Source organism: Canis lupus, chromosome 25 (genome assembly GCF_003254725.2).
Source record: "Canis lupus dingo isolate Sandy chromosome 25, ASM325472v2, whole genome shotgun sequence".
NCBI classification, from domain to species: domain Eukaryota; kingdom Metazoa; phylum Chordata; class Mammalia; order Carnivora; family Canidae; genus Canis; species Canis lupus.
The window spans coordinates 10,232,480-10,250,352 of NC_064267.1; the positions used below are offsets into that span (position 1 = coordinate 10,232,480).

Sequence of the window (17,873 nt, forward strand, 5' to 3'; positions counted from 1 at the left end):
TTCCTATTTCATTTTAGTTCCTTTATTTTTCTTTATAATATTATAATATTATTCTTTAATTGCCAGAATACATATGCTTGCTATAATATGCACAACAATTTCACAATATATTTTCGAAATGATGAAGCTCCCCTGACTCTTGCTGTCATCATCACCCACTGAGATGCTCATTATTAATAATGTGGGCTTGCCCTTTCCCACCCTCCTCTACACTTACAGACATACACAAACAAGTAGGGTTTCTTCAAAAATAGAACACACTCAGTGGTTGAGTGTCTGCCTTTGGCTCAAGTCGTGATCCTGGGGTACTGGGATCGAGTCCCGCATCGGGCTTCCTGCAGGGAGCCTGCCTCTCCCTCTGCCTATGTCTCTGCCTCTCTCTCTCTCTCTCTCTCTCTCTCTGTCTTGAATAAATAAATAAAATCTTTAAAAAAATAGAACACACTAAACGCTTTGCAATCACTTTGCAATCTCCTTTATACCCCACAAATATTATAGAATATACTTCCCTTCAGTTAACAGATAAGGTATAACTCATTATTTTTAATGGATACATAATAGTCCATTGTGCATACATATGTGATTTATTCAAGCATTCCATTCCTTTACAGATGGAGAGTTAGGTTCTCTTTCCTTCATCCTTCCACCCTCTCTTTCTCCCTCTTTTTTTCTTCCACCACAAACACTACTCCTATAAATATCTTTGAATGCCAGTACTTCCACATCTATAGAATAGATTTCCAAAAAGGGCTAAGTCAAAGGGAATGTGAATTAACAAAATGTAAAACATAACTCAGTTTTAACCAGCGGTCCCAAGAATCTGAGAAAAAGATTTCACATTCCACATACCAACATATGGGTGGGGCTTGCAAGGGCGGGGTCAAAGCTGGTTTGGAAGCCTTTTGGCCAACACCTACTTAAGAGCCAGGAACATGGGTAGGAGAGGCAGGGGCTGAGAGACACTTTCTCTGGAGAGGGTTCTTGGACAGCTGTGGCACCATCCTTCATGTCACCCCAATGCAGCAGTGCAGGATGTGTCCTCCTCATCCCAAGGTAGTGAGGGGTTTCAGGAGACCACTGTGAGAACTCTATGTGTGTCCCCTGGAGTTTAAGGTCATGATGAACTGGTTTATGACTCTTGCCCCCAAATAATTCTGGAGTCAAAAGGGTGACTGCAGTCACCTGAAATAGCAAAGTAAAAAGCTGCCTCTGCCCTGCACTTCGTTTCCACTGACAGCAGGGACAAGAAAGTGTGAGGTGTGGCTCGTGGACCAGATATGGTGCATAGGACAGAGGCAGCCTTGAGCAATTCTGAATTCTGCTCAAGAGGTGCCTGTGGAGCAATGGGAATCTACAAACAGGGAAAAAATGTGGACTACCCGGGCAGGGGGAGACATTAAAAGTAGCCCTTGCAAGTGGCACTCTGCACATTGCAGAGTCACAGCTGGAGGTTCCGGGTGGTCAAACCTTGAGGAAAGTGTTCTATGGGAAAAGAAATGTTAGCTCTGAGGATCTACCAAGTCGAAAGCACATCCATCCTCACTTTTTAACAGCAAGTACTAGACAAGCACTACCTCTCCCGGCCTCCTCATCCTTGCCTCTTCTTCCCTACCTCCTGCCTGGGCCAGGAGTAGAGGCATGAAGGAAGCAGAGGAGAAGCCAGCCAGCCCCTCCTTTCCCTCTATAGCATCTGCCCCATGAAGGGAGAAGCTTTGCATAAAATCCAGTTTTAACTTTTACACAGGACTGAACATTTTAAACGTTGTGAATAAAAGTGACCAGAAACTTTTTTTTTTAATGGCAGAAAAAGTTATGTAAACTGCCTGAAATTTTAGTTAGGGAGAAGGAAAAAAAAAAATCCTACCAGAGGCTTGAAAGGCCACTGAAGGGAGAGAAACAAGTTGCTTTCTGCTTGCTTCCTTTGGTGGCCTGCTTCTTCACCATCAGGGGCATATGAGTTATGTTAGTGTACGAGATACTACCACACTGCTGTGCAGAAGAAGTTGTGGCAATCCACACATCTAGTGGCAATATGTGAGAATGCTCCCTTCTCTGAACCTTTTGCCAGGGGTACTTATTTCCATTATTGCAACCAAGCCGAATAAAATTCTGTTGTGTTAATTTGCTGCCCCCGGCTCACAGACAAGATCAAGTTCATCACAAAAGGATAGCATTTGGAAGGTTGACTGGATGCTAGAACTCACGAAACCTAGAGGGCATATCAAAACCTCAAGGTGAATTGTCACTACCATTTAGTAGAAGAATTCTCAGATCCGTGCCATTCACTAGACTCAAAATTCTTCCTGAAAATTCACATTTTAAAAGGTAAGATAATTTGCTATGATCCTAAAATTTTTGGCAATATGATGTCATCATATCAAGATCACTGATTATATTTACTGGTTCCCACAGGATGCAACTCAAATATTTGGTGCTGTGATATACAATAATGTCCAAATATATTTAATGAAATCTCACTGACTTCTCATTTCAGTTTTATTTTTTAGTTTCCCTTATTTAAAAAAAATAAGGTTTTTTTTTAAAGATTTTATTTATTCACGAGAGACACAGAAAGAGAGGCAGAGACATATGTAGAGGGAGAAGCAGGCACCATGCAGGGAACCCAATGTGGGACTTGATCCCGGGACCCCAGGATCTCGACCTGAGCCAAAGGCAGATGCAGTTAACCGCTGAGCCACCCAGGGCTCCCTTTTAAGATTATTAAAGTATTTATGGAAGAAAGCAGAGCTAGCAAGAGAGAACACAAGTGGGGGGAGGGGTGGAGGAAGAGGGAGAAGCAGACTCCCCGCTGAGAGGGAGCCCCATGCAGGACTCTATCTAGGACCCTGAGATGGTGACCTGAGCCAAAGGCAGATGCTTAACCAACTGACTTACCTAGATGCCCCTAACTTTCCCTATTTTAAAACTTCAAATTGTTCACTTTGAAAATTAAGGTGGACTGTTTGTAGCTGAACACATGACAAGTGTGAGAGCAAAATGGTTCCCAAAGTGCACAGCTTTGTATAAAAACCGGCAGCATAAGAAGCTGCCATTACATACATATTTCCTGAAAAACATATCTAGCTTAGTGAGTGTTATGACTTCATGGTGCATGATTTCAAAGCCATTCACCTGTGCCTAGAAGGCAGAGGAGAGGAAGAAATGCCCACTCTCCTGGCCCCCTGCCATGCCTTCCTCTTTCTGTGGATCAGAATACGCTGGCCAATTGCACCAGGAAAAAAAGAACAGCCAGAGAAGATTTTTGAAGAGCAAAACATACAATTATTTAATCTTACTCAGGGGAAATAAGAAGTGACACATACAATAGATACCATATGTGTCTCCTTCAGCAAGAGCCTGGCTCTTCTTTTAAACTTTTTTTTTTTAATTTTTTTTATTTATTTATGATAGTCACAGAGAGAGAGAGAGAGAGGCAGAGACACAGGCAGAGGGAGAAGCAGGCTCCATGCACCGGGAGCCCGACGTGGGACTCGATCCTGGGTCTCCAGGATCGCGCCCTGGGCCAAAGGCAGGCACCAAACTGCTGCGCCACGAGCCTGGCTCTTCTTAAGTCCATGGTATATTATGTCTCTCTCCTCCAAACACAAATTCATTCCAGTTTAGCTGGTTTCAACTCGGCATGCATTCTTACTATATCTTTATGTATCACATCCAGGGAGACTGTATAGATTTTATATGGATTTTAAGGATATTTTACACAAATAGCATGTTTACTATGCAATTTTCTCAGGTCAGTCTCCTTCCTATTAATATCACAGGTGAGTTTGTTGCATACACATTCCTCTTCTCTAATATTATCCATTCTGTCCTATGGCAAAAGTTAAATCCCAAGTCCTGCTGCAGAAATACAAAATAGTTGTGCAGTAGTGCTAGCGGCTTCCCTCTTCCATTCTCAGAACCAGCGGCCCTCCCTCGTGCTGAGCTGCTACGAAGCCCCTGCCAGTGGGTCATAGGAACTTGGAACGGTCACTCCTCCGACTCTCACCAGGGGGAAAAATGGTTGAAGTAGATCTTCCAGGAAAGCTTTTTATTAGTGGCCTCAATACAGAAACAAATGAAAAAGCCCTTGAAGCAGTATTTGGCAAATATTGACTAATAGTGGAAGTTCTATAGATGAAAGATCGCGAAACCAACAAATCAAAAGGATTTGCTTTTGTCATCTTTGAGAGCCCAGCAGATGCTAAGGATACAGCCAGAGACACTAATGGAAAGTCCTTAGATGGAAAAGCCATCAAGGTAGAACAAGCCACTAAACCATCATTTGAAAGTAGTAGACATGAACCACCTCCACCTCTAAGAAGCAGAGGCCTTCCGAGAGGTCTTAGAGGCGGAAGAGGAGGAAGTGGTGGAACCAGGAGACCTCCCTCACGTGGAGGGCACATGGATGATTGTGGCTAATCCATGAATTTTAACATGAGTTCTTCCAGGGGACCACTTCCAGTAAAAAGAAGACTTTGTGGTAGTACTCCTCCTAAAAGATCTGCCGCTTTAGGACCAGTTCGCAGCAGCAGTGGAATGGGAGGAAGAGCTCCTGTGTCATGCAGAAGAGATAGTTATGGAGGCCCACCTCGAAGAGAACTCCTGCCCTCTCGTAGAGATGTGTATTTGTCCCCAAGAGACGATGGATATTCTACTAAAGACAGCTATTCAAGCAGAGACTACCCAGATTCTCGTGATACAAGAGATTATGCACCGCCACCAAGAGATTATACTTACCGTGATTATGGTCATTCCAGGTCACATGATGTCTACCTGTCAAGAGGCTATAGTGTTAGAGATGGCTATGGTCCTGATCGTGACTACTCAGATCATGCAAGTGGAGGTTCCTACAGAGATTCATATGAGAGTTATGGTATCTCACGTAGTGCTCCACCTACACGAGGGCCCCCACCATCTTATGGTGGAAGTAGTTACTACGATGATTATAGAAGCTCACGTGATGGATATGGTGGCAGTCAAGACACTCAAGCAGCCGAAGTGATCTCTACTCAAGTGGTCCTGATCAGGTTGGCAGACAAGAAAGAGGGCTTCCCCCTTCTATGGAAAGGCGGTACCCTCCTCCACGTGATTCCTACAGCAGTTCAAGCTGCAGAGCACCAAGAGGTGGTGGCCATGGAGGAAGCCGATCTGAGAGAGGGGGAGGCAGAAACAGATATTAAAAACAAAACAAAACTTTGGACCAAAATCCCTGTTCAAAGAAACAAACAAAAAAGTGGAACCTTTTCTGTCATAACTACCCAAGGACTACTAAAAGGAAAAATTGTGTTACCTTTTTAAAATTTCTTATTAAATTTCCCTTCCATAATTATTATGTTCTTGTGAGGGAAAGGAGTAAACCTTGTTTAATCTTATTTGACTTTATGACATTGCTTTCAATAAGCAAATGTTAAATGTGTTAAGACTTGACTTGTGTACTAGTGTTGTAATTTTTCACGTTAAAAGTGTCCCTAAAGGCCACTTCCTATATCTGATTTTTCCCAGTAAATGAGGCAAAGCAATTCTAAGACCTTCCACAAACATCTAGCCTTCTAAAGTGGAGAAGTGAATCCTTCTGCCTGTACAAACAAGCTACAGGTCGGTAGCTTAGAGGGTGGTTGGGGTATGCTACTCTTTGGATTTCAGAGTGTCTTCAAACTGAAATCTCAATGTTCTCGTAATGAAAAACCTGAGATCAGATGCTTATATAAAGAAAGTGCTATTCACCCCGTAAATCCAAAAAAAGCAAATGGATAATGCTGGCCATATTTTGCCTTTCTGACATTTCCTTGGGAATCTACAAGAACCTCCCCTTTCCCTTCCCCCAATAAGACCATTTAAGTGTGTGTTGAGCAACTACAGAATACTGAATTAAAAAGTTTGGCCAAAACCAAAAAAACAACAACAACCAAAAAAACCAAAATAATAGAGATAAAGAGATCCAATTGCTCCAAAGGGTCAATCGTTATGAATCACATTAGCTGAGGCATGGGCAGCCCATGATCATGGTTTAAGGAACTTTTCTAACTCAAGAAAACTGTTTTGGTTTTCACAGAAACACAATCACTGATTTTATTTAATGCTTGCCCCGGGTTCTTCCAGTTGGAAGCCAACCTCTGTCTCTCTTCCCACAGCCGGTCTCACACTGGCTCTTCGATCACGTCCCTTCCCTCACTTCTGTCTTCCCACGCTGTGCTGCCCCTTGAGGGCGTCCCCACCAGTGCTCGCCGACGCTGCTCAGCCGTCACCCACACCCCGCGTGCCCACGTCATCCCCACGTCATCCAGGTTCCCACGCTCTCTGTCGACGCTGCTCAGCCGTCACCCACACCCCGCGTGCCCACGTCATCCCCACGTCATCCAGGTTCCCACGCTCTCTGTCGACGCTGCTCAGCTGTCACCCACACCCCGCGTGCCCACGTCATCCCCACGTCATCCAGGTTCCCACGCTCTCTGTCGACGCTGCTCAGCCGTCACCCACACCCCGCGTGCCCACGTCATCATCCCCGTGCCCACGTCATCCCCACGTCATCCAGGTTCCCACGCTCTCTGTCGACGCTGCTCAGCCGTCACCCACACCCCGCGTGCCCACGTCATCATCCGCGTGCCCACGTCATCCCCACGTCATCCAGGTTCCCACGCTCTCTGTCGCCTTGGAGGTCTCTGCTGCCTGCTCATGCTTCCCTGTTCTTTTTTTTTTTTTTTAAATATCTATTTATTTACTTATGATAGACAGAGAGAGAGAGGCAGAGACACAGGAGGAGGGAGAAGCAGCCCGACGTGGGACTCGATCCCGGGACTCCAGGATCGCGCCCTGGGCCAAAGGCAGGAGCCAAACCGCAGCGCCACCCCGGGATCCCCGGCTTCCCTGTTCCTGACCTTGAAATCACCTCTTCGTCTTCCTCTTGAGCTTGAGAGCGGCTGCCATTCCCTCCCCTCCCCTTTACTGGCATGTGTTTACTTCTTTATTCTTTTTTTTTTTTAAGATTCTATTTATTTATTCATGAGAGACACAGAGAGAGAGGCAGAGACACAGGCAGAGGGAGAGGCAGGCTCCACGCAGGGAGCCCGACGTGGGACTGGACGCAGGACCCCGGGATCACGCCCTGGACCGAAGGCGGCGCTAACCCGCTGAGCCACCGGGGCTGCTTTTTAATTTCAGCAGTGGACTAGCTTGTGAAGCGTCCGTGGACCCGCGGCGTGGGGGTGGGAAGCCCTCCGCTCCATCTCCCACGGCCGCGCTGTCACCCCCAGGAGCCACTGGGAGCCGTTGTGCATTTTTATCAGACAGTAATAATATACATTAACAAATGTGTATCTGCTTCTGTAGAGTTCTTTGGGAATTCTACACAGGTCTGTGGCTTGCTTTTTTTTCTCTTTTATTGTTTTCAAATCACTTGAAAAATGTAAATAATAGAGAAGTATATGGTATACAACATAAAAGCATCATCAAAAAAACCGTAAAGCTGTTCGAATCTTTATTGAAGTCTCTTTCTTTTTCTCTCGGTAACTCCCTCCCCCTTTATGTGTGTGCAAGCGCGCGTGCACACACACACACACACACACACACACAGAGTACTGATGGACATTCAGGTTCCTAGCTGGTTGACTATCACAAGCAACACTGCAATAAACAACTTCATGAATATCCATCTTTGTGCACATGTCAATATTCTTTTTTTTTTAAAGATTTTATTTATTTATTCATGAGAGACAGGGAGAGGCAGAGACACAGGCAGAGGGAGAAGCAGGCTCCCTGTGGGGAGCCAGATGTGGGACTTGATCCCAGGACCCTGGGATCACCACCTGGGCCAAAGGCAGACACTCAACCACTGAGCCACCCAGGCGCCCCACATGTGAATATTCTGCAGCACAGATTTCCAGAAGTGAAAATGCTGTATTAGCATTTAAGTGATATACATTTAAAATATTATTAGGTCCTGCAAAGTTGCCTCCCAAAACAATTTGCTCTCTCACTAGCAGTGAAGGAGGGTATCTTCAGAACCACATTAACATGGTGCTACCAATCTCTGAACTTTTTTCTTTTGCCAATCTAATACATTAAAAGTAGGATCCAGTTATTTAATTTGAATTTTGTTTCTGTTGCATGTTGACAAGAATTGTCAATCAGCATATTGTTTGCCTTTAATTTCATTCGTGATGCCCTTCACTATAAGGAAGTATTTTTATATAGTCAAATTTATCAAGATTTGCCTTTATGTTTTCTTGTTTTCCTTTTGTCCTAAAAAAATTCCTTCCCCAGGCTAAACTTATTAAATAACTTTATAGTTTTATATAAATTTGAATGTGCAAAATGTGCACACATGTTGTGTTTGTGTATGTGTGTATGTATTTCTGGACTTTTTTCCCCATCATGCTATGTATTTCATCAATAATGCCACCCTATTATAGTTACTATAGTTTTATAGTCTGTTTTGATGTTTGACAGAAAAATTCCACTTTATTGTTCTTCTTGGACAATTTCAGGAAGCTACTTGTCAAAATCCATTTTTAAAGTCCCAGAAATTTTTAGTGAAATCTCCTTGAATAAAGATTATTTACAGTAAAGTCCATAGAGGGGCATTGAAAATCTCCTACATGTTCCTGGGAACCAATAAGGCTATATGCATGTGAAAAGCTGTGTGCATGCCTGGGGTGTGCACATTCCCAGGAACACCTGAGGCCAATGTTCTCACCTCTGGCTTACCTTCAAGCTCTGCAGAAACAGGAAGTGAGAACTAAGGCAGAGTTCTTGCAGGAGCTTTGAAGATATGTGGCCACACACAAATACACACAACCAAAGGATGAGAAACATGTTGGTTCAAGGCGTATTAGCTTTAAAGGCATAAAGTTTAAGATAGCCTTTCTAGAAATCCAGCCCAGTGACTTCCACTTAAATCCCAATGATCTGCCTAGGTCTATTGCCCACGGTTAACTCTAAAGGCACCTTTAGAAAGTGTCTTAGCTCCGCACATTGCTACTATTCAGGAAATCAGTGTTCAATGTGTAAGAATGGCAGGCTGATCATTGATAAGGCAACTAGCAGTACCCTCCACAATGTGTTCAATTTCTACTTCTTGGAATTATCTTGTAAACTAATAAACAGATTTTTAAAAAGTCTATGTGGCATAAGTTAGATGGGTACAGAGTTTTTTAGTGAGTCAGTTAAAACAAGCTTGTCGATAGAATTTCTAGGTTCTTTATTATTGTCAGAAGAGGTGTGTTGGAGCGCCTGGGTGGTTCAGTTGGTTAAACGTCTGCATTTGGCTCTGGTCACGATCCCAGAGTCCTGGGATTGAGCCGATATCAAGCTACCTGCTCACTGAGGCGTCTTCGTCTCCCTCCCCCAAGCTTGTATTCATGCTCTCTCTCTTTCAAATAAATAAATAAATAAATAAATAAATAAATAAATAAATAAATAAACAAACCTTTAAAAACAAAAAGGCAGAGGGGGCGCCTGGGTGGCTAAGTGGTTGAGTGTCCGCCTTTGGATCAGGTCATGCCGGGATTGGGTCCTGCATCAGGCTCCCCACAGGGAGCCTGCTTCTCCCTCTGCCTATGTCTCTGCCTCTCTCTGTGTGTCTCTCATGAATAAATAAATAAAATCCTTTAAAAAAAGAAGGGATGTGTTATTCTTTCATCATGATTGTGTTTTCTACCTGGCATCCTAGGACCTCAGAACACTTTATTGAGAACAATAGCTAACATACACATAGCACTTGCTCTGTATCAAGCACTGCTCTAAGAGATCAATGTATACATTAGCTGATTATCATGATAACCCTATGAGCTCGATGCTTCTCTTCATATTAGGAGAAGAATAGAGACATACAGAGATGTTGATTAGCTTGTTCAAAGCAAATTAATAAGTACTAGATAATAAGTACCAGCTTCAAGATTGCAACCAAAGCAATCTGGCTCTAGTTTCTGTTCTCTAACTCCCTAAGCCTCACTCTAATGTGACCATCCATCCTTGTTCAGTATTTTAGTTCTAGTCTGTTACCTTCATTTCCAGATTAGACATTACTTTCTTTTATTGTATGCCATCTATATTTGTTTGTATTTAGCAATATCTCTGCTCACAATTTCTTGACTCAAACATTCCAATTCCATCTAGAGTATTTTTCCCATATTTCTTTAAAAGTTTCCTTTGTGGATACTTCTTTATTATCTCTTACTACATTGAAAATAATTCGCTGGGGATCCCTGGGTGGCTCAGCGGTTTAGTGCCTGCCTTTGGCCCAGGGCGCGATTCTGGGGTCCCGGAATCGAGTCCCGCGTTGGGCTCCCGGCATGGAGCCTTCTTGTCCCTCTGCCTGTGTCTCTGCCTCTCTCTCTCTCTCTCTCTGTCTATCATAAATAAATAAATAAATAAATAAATAAATAAATAAATAAATAAATAAATATCTTTTAAAAAAAGAAAATAATTCACTGTGTTACTGTCACTGAAATATAAGATTTTACTCTTATTGACATTTCTTTGTAGGCAATCTGGAGGTTTTTTGTGGTTGTTTTCAAGATCTTTTTATATTTTATGACCTACAGTAGCTCTATGTTTTATCTAGCTGTGGAATTTTTTTACTTGGGGTTCATTTGGCTTCTTTTTTTTTTTTATCATTTGGCTTCTTGTATTTGAGAATTTAGATAGAGCAATAGTTTTGAAAAGAATCTCAGTCATACATCTTTGAAAAATGGTCTCTTTGTATATGCTAGACCTTATTGCTGTCACTTCCTTGTTGTTTGGTATAGTTTTATATTCTATATGTCTTTTGGATGGTGTTCCAAGTAATTCCTTCAGTTCACTAATTCTTTAGCTATGTCTAACCTGCTCTTAAATCTCACTGATTTGTGACACATTTTTGTCAGTCATATGTATTGCAAATACCATCTCCCACTTTTTAAAAAAAGATTTTATTTATTTATTCAAGAGAGACACAGAGAGAGGCAGAGACGTAGACAGAGGTAGAAGCAGGCTCCTCGCAGGGAGCCCAAAGTGGGACTCAATCTCCAGACCTGGGATCACAACCTGAGCCAAAGGCAGACAGATGCTCAACCACTGAGCCACCCAGGTGTCCCCTATCTCTCACTTTTTGGCTTCCATTTGCATCCTCTGTCTTTAATAGACAGAAGTCTTTTAGTTTAGTAATATCATCAGTCAGGACACACTGCTAAAGCTTTACCAGCTTTATCCTATCCAGGTGCTCTTCCTTACCAAGAGTTCAAAATCCAGAACAGGGAAGTAAGGACCTCTGAAAATTTACCTCTCCAGGAAAGCAATGAGAACACTGGCAAAAACTGTCAACATCAACTTTTCCCAAAAACTCTGGAAAGTAAGATCTTCAGCAATCTTATGAGTGCTTATTCAAGATGAATTCAAGGCTTTGTTTTTCTTTTTCTAGTTCCTTTAGGGATAAGGTTAAATCATTTGAGATTTTTCTTGTTTCTTGGGGGGGGGGTCTGTATCACTATAAACTTCCTTCTTAGAACTGATTTTGCCAGGCCCCATAACCTTTGAACTGTTTTCATTTTCATTTGTCTAAAGGTATTTTCAGGTTTCTTCTTTGATTCCTTCATTAACTTACTGATTGTCTAGTATCAAACTTTCCTTCTGTTTTATGGCTGATTAATATTCTATTATATGGGTATACTGCATTTTATTTATCCATTTATCCATCAATGGACACTTGGGTTGTTTCCAGCTTTTGGCTACTGTTAATAACGCTGCTATGAATATTTGTCAACAAATATTTGTCTGAGTTCCTGATTTTTATTTTTTGGGGTAGATACCCAGAAATGGAATTGCTGGATCATGCAGTAATTCTATGTATCATATTTTGAAGAACTGTCAATCTGTTTTCTGGAGCAGTTGCACCATTTTACATTCCTACCAACAGTAGACAAGGGTTTCAATTTCTCTATCTTTGCCAACACTTGTTATTTGCTGCTTGTTTGTTTTTCATAATAGTTATCCTAATGGGGTGCAATCAATTGAGATTTTAGTTTTAGTGATTATATTTTTCATTTTTAGAGTCTCCATGTTTTTCAAACTTCTATTTTATTTTATTTAATATCACAAAATATAATTCTGAATGTGGAATTTCTCTATTGGAAGTTTTAATATGTCAGTTTCAATTGTCCCTTTTACTACTCATTTCACTAATAGTGTCTATTTCTTCTCTGTTTAGTTTGTAAATTATTATTATGAATTTCTCATTTCCTTATACATTTATCTGCAGGATTTCTTTGAGTTTGCAGTTGAAGGTGAGTTCTTCCAGAAAGGATTTGTGTTTATTTTTACCAGCACCTGGAAGGCCTTGCTAGTTTAGGGCTACTTTAAATTAAATTCTGGCCTGAGGTTGTTTAGCTTCATAAGTAGTATAAACTTGTGTGAAAATTTATGTGAGGAGCAGACTGGGATTATGAATTCTCAAGAGAGACTTTTACCTCTTCAATGAACAGCAAGGTCAAGGTTTCTCCATTGTCTCTTTCTGCTTGTTGATTTTTATTTCTTTTTCACCTTAACCCAGACTGTCACTCTTGGGTCCCATTTAAAGGCAGGAGGAAGTGTCTCCTATTATATTTGCTAATTTTAGAAGATCCTCAGCATTTTTTCCTTGCCTGAACCTTAATTAAGATGAAAGATATTTTACATTCCTAGTGGTAAGATGGAACACAGCAAAGGTACAAATTCTTCTCAAATTAATTTGTAATTTGAAGGAAATTCCATTCAACATTCCAGAGTTATGTGTGTGGCAGGAAAGAAATATGGTAAAAGAATTCTAAGAATAAATTCACATGGAGAAGAAATGGAGAAAGAGAAATGAGAAGAGGGAAGAATTTACCTGCTTGATATTGAACTATAGCATAAAGCTGTCCAAAGGAAATAGTCTAATACATAATTAATAACAAATCAGCCTAAATAGCTCAGAAGTAGACCTTATAAAACATAAGATTAATATATAATGGAGAACATATCATAAGTCAATGAGAAAGGGATGGATTATTTAACAAATGGTGTTGGTCAACATATTGGGGTGGGGGAGGCCTATATTCTCACTTTATGTACACATTAGGTAAGTTTGGGATAAGGTAAATAACTGACTATAAAAGCAGCTGAAAATAAAAGTAGCTGTAGGGACACCTGGGTGGCACAGTGGTTGAGTGCCTGCCTTTGGCTCAGGTCATGATCCTCGGGTCCTAGGATCGAGTCCCACATCAGGCTCCCTGCAGGGAGCCTGCTTCTCCCTCTGCCTATGTCTCTACCTTTCTCTCTGTGTCTCATGAATAAATAAATAAAATCTTAAAAAAAAACAGCTGTAAAATCATATATTGTATGAGTAACTCACAATCTCTGGTCAAGAGAAGACTTCTGAAAACAAAAGCAACTAGACACATATCATAAGGAAAAATAACTAGATAAAAATAGAAAGTTTGTACAGTAAAAGTCATAGAATTAAAAAGCTATGACCTAGGTAAAAATACTCAACAGTGTAAAAAAAAGAAAACAATTCCTCTGTCCTTGTGATGTACGACATTACTTTCTTATTCTAAAATAGTTTAGTTTCTGCTTTTTTTCCCAAACTCATTTATTCCCCATTCAAAATGCTGCCCCCAGGTATCAGAAGTGTGTCTACTAACTTAGTAAAAGCATTATGACATGATACTTTCCTTCACTTCCTATAAATTCAAGTCTCAATCCATTATAATTTCTCTTTAGCCTGAAGAATGTCTTTAGTATTAAGAAATACTAGTGCAAGTCTGCTGGCAACAAGTTCTTTCAATTCGCATTTATTTGAAAATGTCTTTATTTCAACCTTGGGATATTTTTTGCTGACTACAAAATTCGGAGTTGACTGTTATTTATTTGTTTTCTAAAATGTCACCCAGTGTGTTCTGGCCTCCATTGTTTCCAGTGAGAATCCATGTTTTTTTCCCCTGTTTATGATATGTTTTTCTTCCCCACTCTGGCTGCTTTAAAGAATATCGCTTTGGACTTCAGCAGTTTGACTAAGTAGGGTGTTTTTTCTTTGTATTTGTCCTGCTTCTGGTTTGCTGAGCTTCTTGGATCTATAAATAAATATTTTTCATGAAATTTATATTTTTTTGGTCATTATATTTTCAAATACCTTTTTTTGCTAAGTGTGTGATTTCAGGCAGCAGCAACTTTATCTTAGGGCCACAGAGTGTGGTGAAGGGGCTGAGGTTAGGCTGTGAGAACCTTTGAACAAATCATTTAAACATTTAGTTTCCTCTTCTACGGGAGAGAAAATTATAATCTTCACCTTGCGGGATTTCTTTGATGCTTAAATAGAATGGTGCTTGCATAAATGGTGCTTAGCTGATGTAAGTAAATGGTAAGCCTTATTCTGTTTAAAGCATTTCTCTAGGAAGCCCCATCTAAAGTGCACATATAATCAATTATCTTCTATGAATATCCTAAAAGACTCATTTGTTGAATAATTTGGCAAACAGCAAGGCACATATATATATTCTTTTGCTGTGCTTGGACTGGGGAAACAGGAAAAGTTTCCAGCATGGGTGCTAGGGTTCTGCAAAGGCAAATGGACACATATATTCCAGCTTGATCAACAACCTGCCTTTCCTAGCCAGGAGAACTGTTCCATTCATCCTTGTTATAAAATGTGTACTGCGTGCAAAACCACAATGAGATACCACCTCACACCAGTGAGAACAGCGAAAACTAACAAGACAGGAAACAACAAATGTTGGAGAGGATGTGGAGAAGGGGGAACCGTCTTGCATTGTTGGTGGGAACGCAAACTGGTGCAGTCATTCTGGAAAATAGTGTGGTTCCTCAACGAGTTAAAAATAGAGCTACCCTACGACCCAGCAATCGCACTACTGGGTATTTACCCCAGAGATACATATGTAGTGAAATGCCAGGACACCTGCACTCCAATGTTCATAGCAGCAATATCCACAATAGTCAAACTGTGGAAGGAGCCACGATGTCCTTCGACAGATGAATGGATAAGAAGATGTGGTCTATATATACAATGAATATTACTCAGCCATCAGAAAGGACAAACACCCACCATTTGCTTCAACATGGATGGAACTGGAGGGTATTATGCTGAGTGAAGTAAGTCAATCAGAGGAGGACAATCATCATATGGTTTCACTCATACGGGGAATATAAGAAAGAGTGAAAGGGATTATAAGGGAAAGGAGGGAAACTGAGAGGGAAAAATTAGAGAGGGAGACAAACCATGAAAGACTCCTAAATCTGAGAAATGAACAAAGGGTTACAGAAGGGGGTGGGGGTGGGGGATGGGGTGATTGGGTGATGGGCACTGAGGGGAGCATTTGATGGAATGAGCACTGGGTGTTATACTATATGTTGCCAAATCGAACTTCAATAAAAACAAAAACAAAAATAAAATGTGTACTTCAGGTGACAGAATGTGCAACACTGGAGATGTCCATATTGTTATATTCTCTGCTACCGCAAAACAAACAGGAGGGCAGATTGACTGTCAGAATTAATGTCTTCCAGTTCTCTCAATTATCATTGGTTTAATCTGACAAGTGTTTGCTTTAGACCTTGATGCTTTGTCTGTGGGTAATTTACGGCACCAGAAAAACAATAGGGTTGTAACTGCAAGAGATAAATGAGGTTTCTAAATTACCTGTTTCATTTCACCATGTTGTTTAGAATGCTAATGTCAGTTTGGAAAGGTTGGCTCATTGTGAGGGAATGTGTATGTATGTTGGAGGGGAGGGCTCCTGAATTGCTGTTTCCTGAGTGATTATTTGTGATGGGCAGGTAGAGATCAACGCTGGAGATGAGTGGAACTGAATGAGGTCTACCGGGAGGAAAGATGTGCAGATTAAGGAGTTGTGATGACATGTGTTGGAAGGCAAGGAAAGAGAATGCATGTTAGGTGAGAGAGGGAATGGGAACCTGGCCACAGCATGAGTCTTCATGCTCATTTGCTCATTACGGGAGAATGAATGTAAAAATGTATTGAAATGCTGCCCATGGTATCTGCCAACATCTATTTGCATATTATTGTTCCCTTAATTGGCAATATGTCCCGTGAATGCGAAGAAAGTTTTGGTACAGACAGAAGGCCGGGCACCATTGCAAATATACTTAGGTCACTGTAAAGTCAATTAAGGTATTTCTCCTTCACTTGAAAAAATTCTACTCATAGTTAATTAGTAAAGTCGACAGTTATATTGACTGTAACATCAATGTTTTACGTACAGGGCTTTAAAAACTTAAGATTATTACTTGAGAAAAAGACACACAAATCAAAGCATCTCTGCCCCCCAAAGAAAGAAAATTCTGAGAGGACACCTTTGTACTTTTTGGTCCTTTGATAACCAATTAGAATACCACCCAGCCAACCTGATAGATGATCAGTGATGGGATTAATAAACTGTTGAGGACAACTCACAAATAAATCTGTCTGGTAACACTTAAGTAGGAAATCTAGTAAGAATAAAATATTCTTCTGAAAATTCTTTTAAAAAGTAACAACAGCAAAAAAATCAGGGCATCTGTGCTGGTCAGTTGGTTGAGCCTCTAACTCTTGATTTCATCTCAAGTCATGATCTCAAGGTCATGGGATCAAGTCCCCACTGCACTCAGTGGGGAATCTGCTGGACATTCTCTCTTTTCCTCTCCCTCTGCCCCTCTCTATGCCCCTTCCCCCCCATACACACACACACATGTGTGCACTCTCACAGGCTCTCTCTCTCTCTCTCAAATAAATACATAAATCTTTAAAACAAAGCAAAATAAACAAACAAAAAGAAAACCCAAAAGTACAGCAGTGATCCAAGCATTATGGTATGCTGAGTTACCCAGTTTGATCTGGTGGGAGTGTGGGGTTGGCTTGCCTGAAGCTTACTGGCATGAGAGACAAAGGAAGCTTCTGGGATGGAACTCAGCCTAAGGAGAGAACATTCACGTCCACAAGTTTGGTTCAAAGCCAGTATGAAAGAAAGGACATTTCTCATTATAGCCAGGCCATTCATATTGCACCCTTCAGCCTCGTTCCCAGGATTTCATGGGAGAGGAGGCTAATTAAAAGAAGGGGTAAGACATGACAAGTCTCCCCAGGCAGTGGGAGCACAGGGTCACTGGTGTGTGGTGTGTGCAGCTGTGTATCAGAACTAGAACAACTAAAAAAAAAAGGAACTAGAACAACTGAACATCAGGCATATTTTCTCCACCTGGGATAAGCTTGGAGCACATCAATCTCCAAGGGAGACTCCTGGGCCAGATAGGAGATGTGGTAACTAAGAATGCATGGTATAGATCCCTCTGGGCACTCTGGGAATAGGTTGGGACACATCTGAGCAAGTAGGGGAATTGGGAATAGATAGTGGGTGCCAGTTTCTTTTGCATCTGCTCACATTCCTTTCCTTTTGGAATGACCTCTTCTTCTACTTCCATGATACTAGTGGAACCACCACTCAGCCTCCTCCCCACATTGCCCGCATGTCCCACAGAGATATACGTGACCCAGGCTAGCCCACAAGAGAATGCCATTCTGCTGGAATCAGTGAAAGGTGCATATGCTTGGGCATATGACCCAAGCAGAGCCTATTAGAGTGTTTTTGTGGGGTTGAAATGGATTCTATGCTGCACTTCAAAGACCATTGTTTCTATCCTTGGAGAAATTTGGCAGTAAATATAGCCATCAGAAAAACTGTAAGATGGAGAGAATAAGACAGATTTTGAGGACTTGGCTTCAGTGTTATGTATATCTGGCAAATCCTAAGCTTTTCATTTACCTCACAATAAAGTTTCAGAATTTCCCTGCAATTGTTTACATCAGGTGTGGATTACTTGCAATTGAGTGATTCTTGACCAACACAAAGTAGTGATCATTTGTTTCTGGT

General features: G+C 41.3%; 1 protein-coding gene and 1 pseudogene across 2 annotated transcripts in view; both read left to right on the plus strand.

Moving 5' to 3' along the window:
- The window catches only part of LOC112669476 (RNA-binding motif protein, X chromosome-like), a 35,000-nt pseudogene extending 29,011 nt beyond the window's left edge, over window positions 1-5,989 (plus strand).
- Window positions 1-17,873, plus strand: part of SLC7A1 (solute carrier family 7 member 1) — a 139,786-nt gene that overhangs the window by 29,052 nt on the left and 92,861 nt on the right. The gene's annotated exons all lie outside the window — the stretch shown is intronic.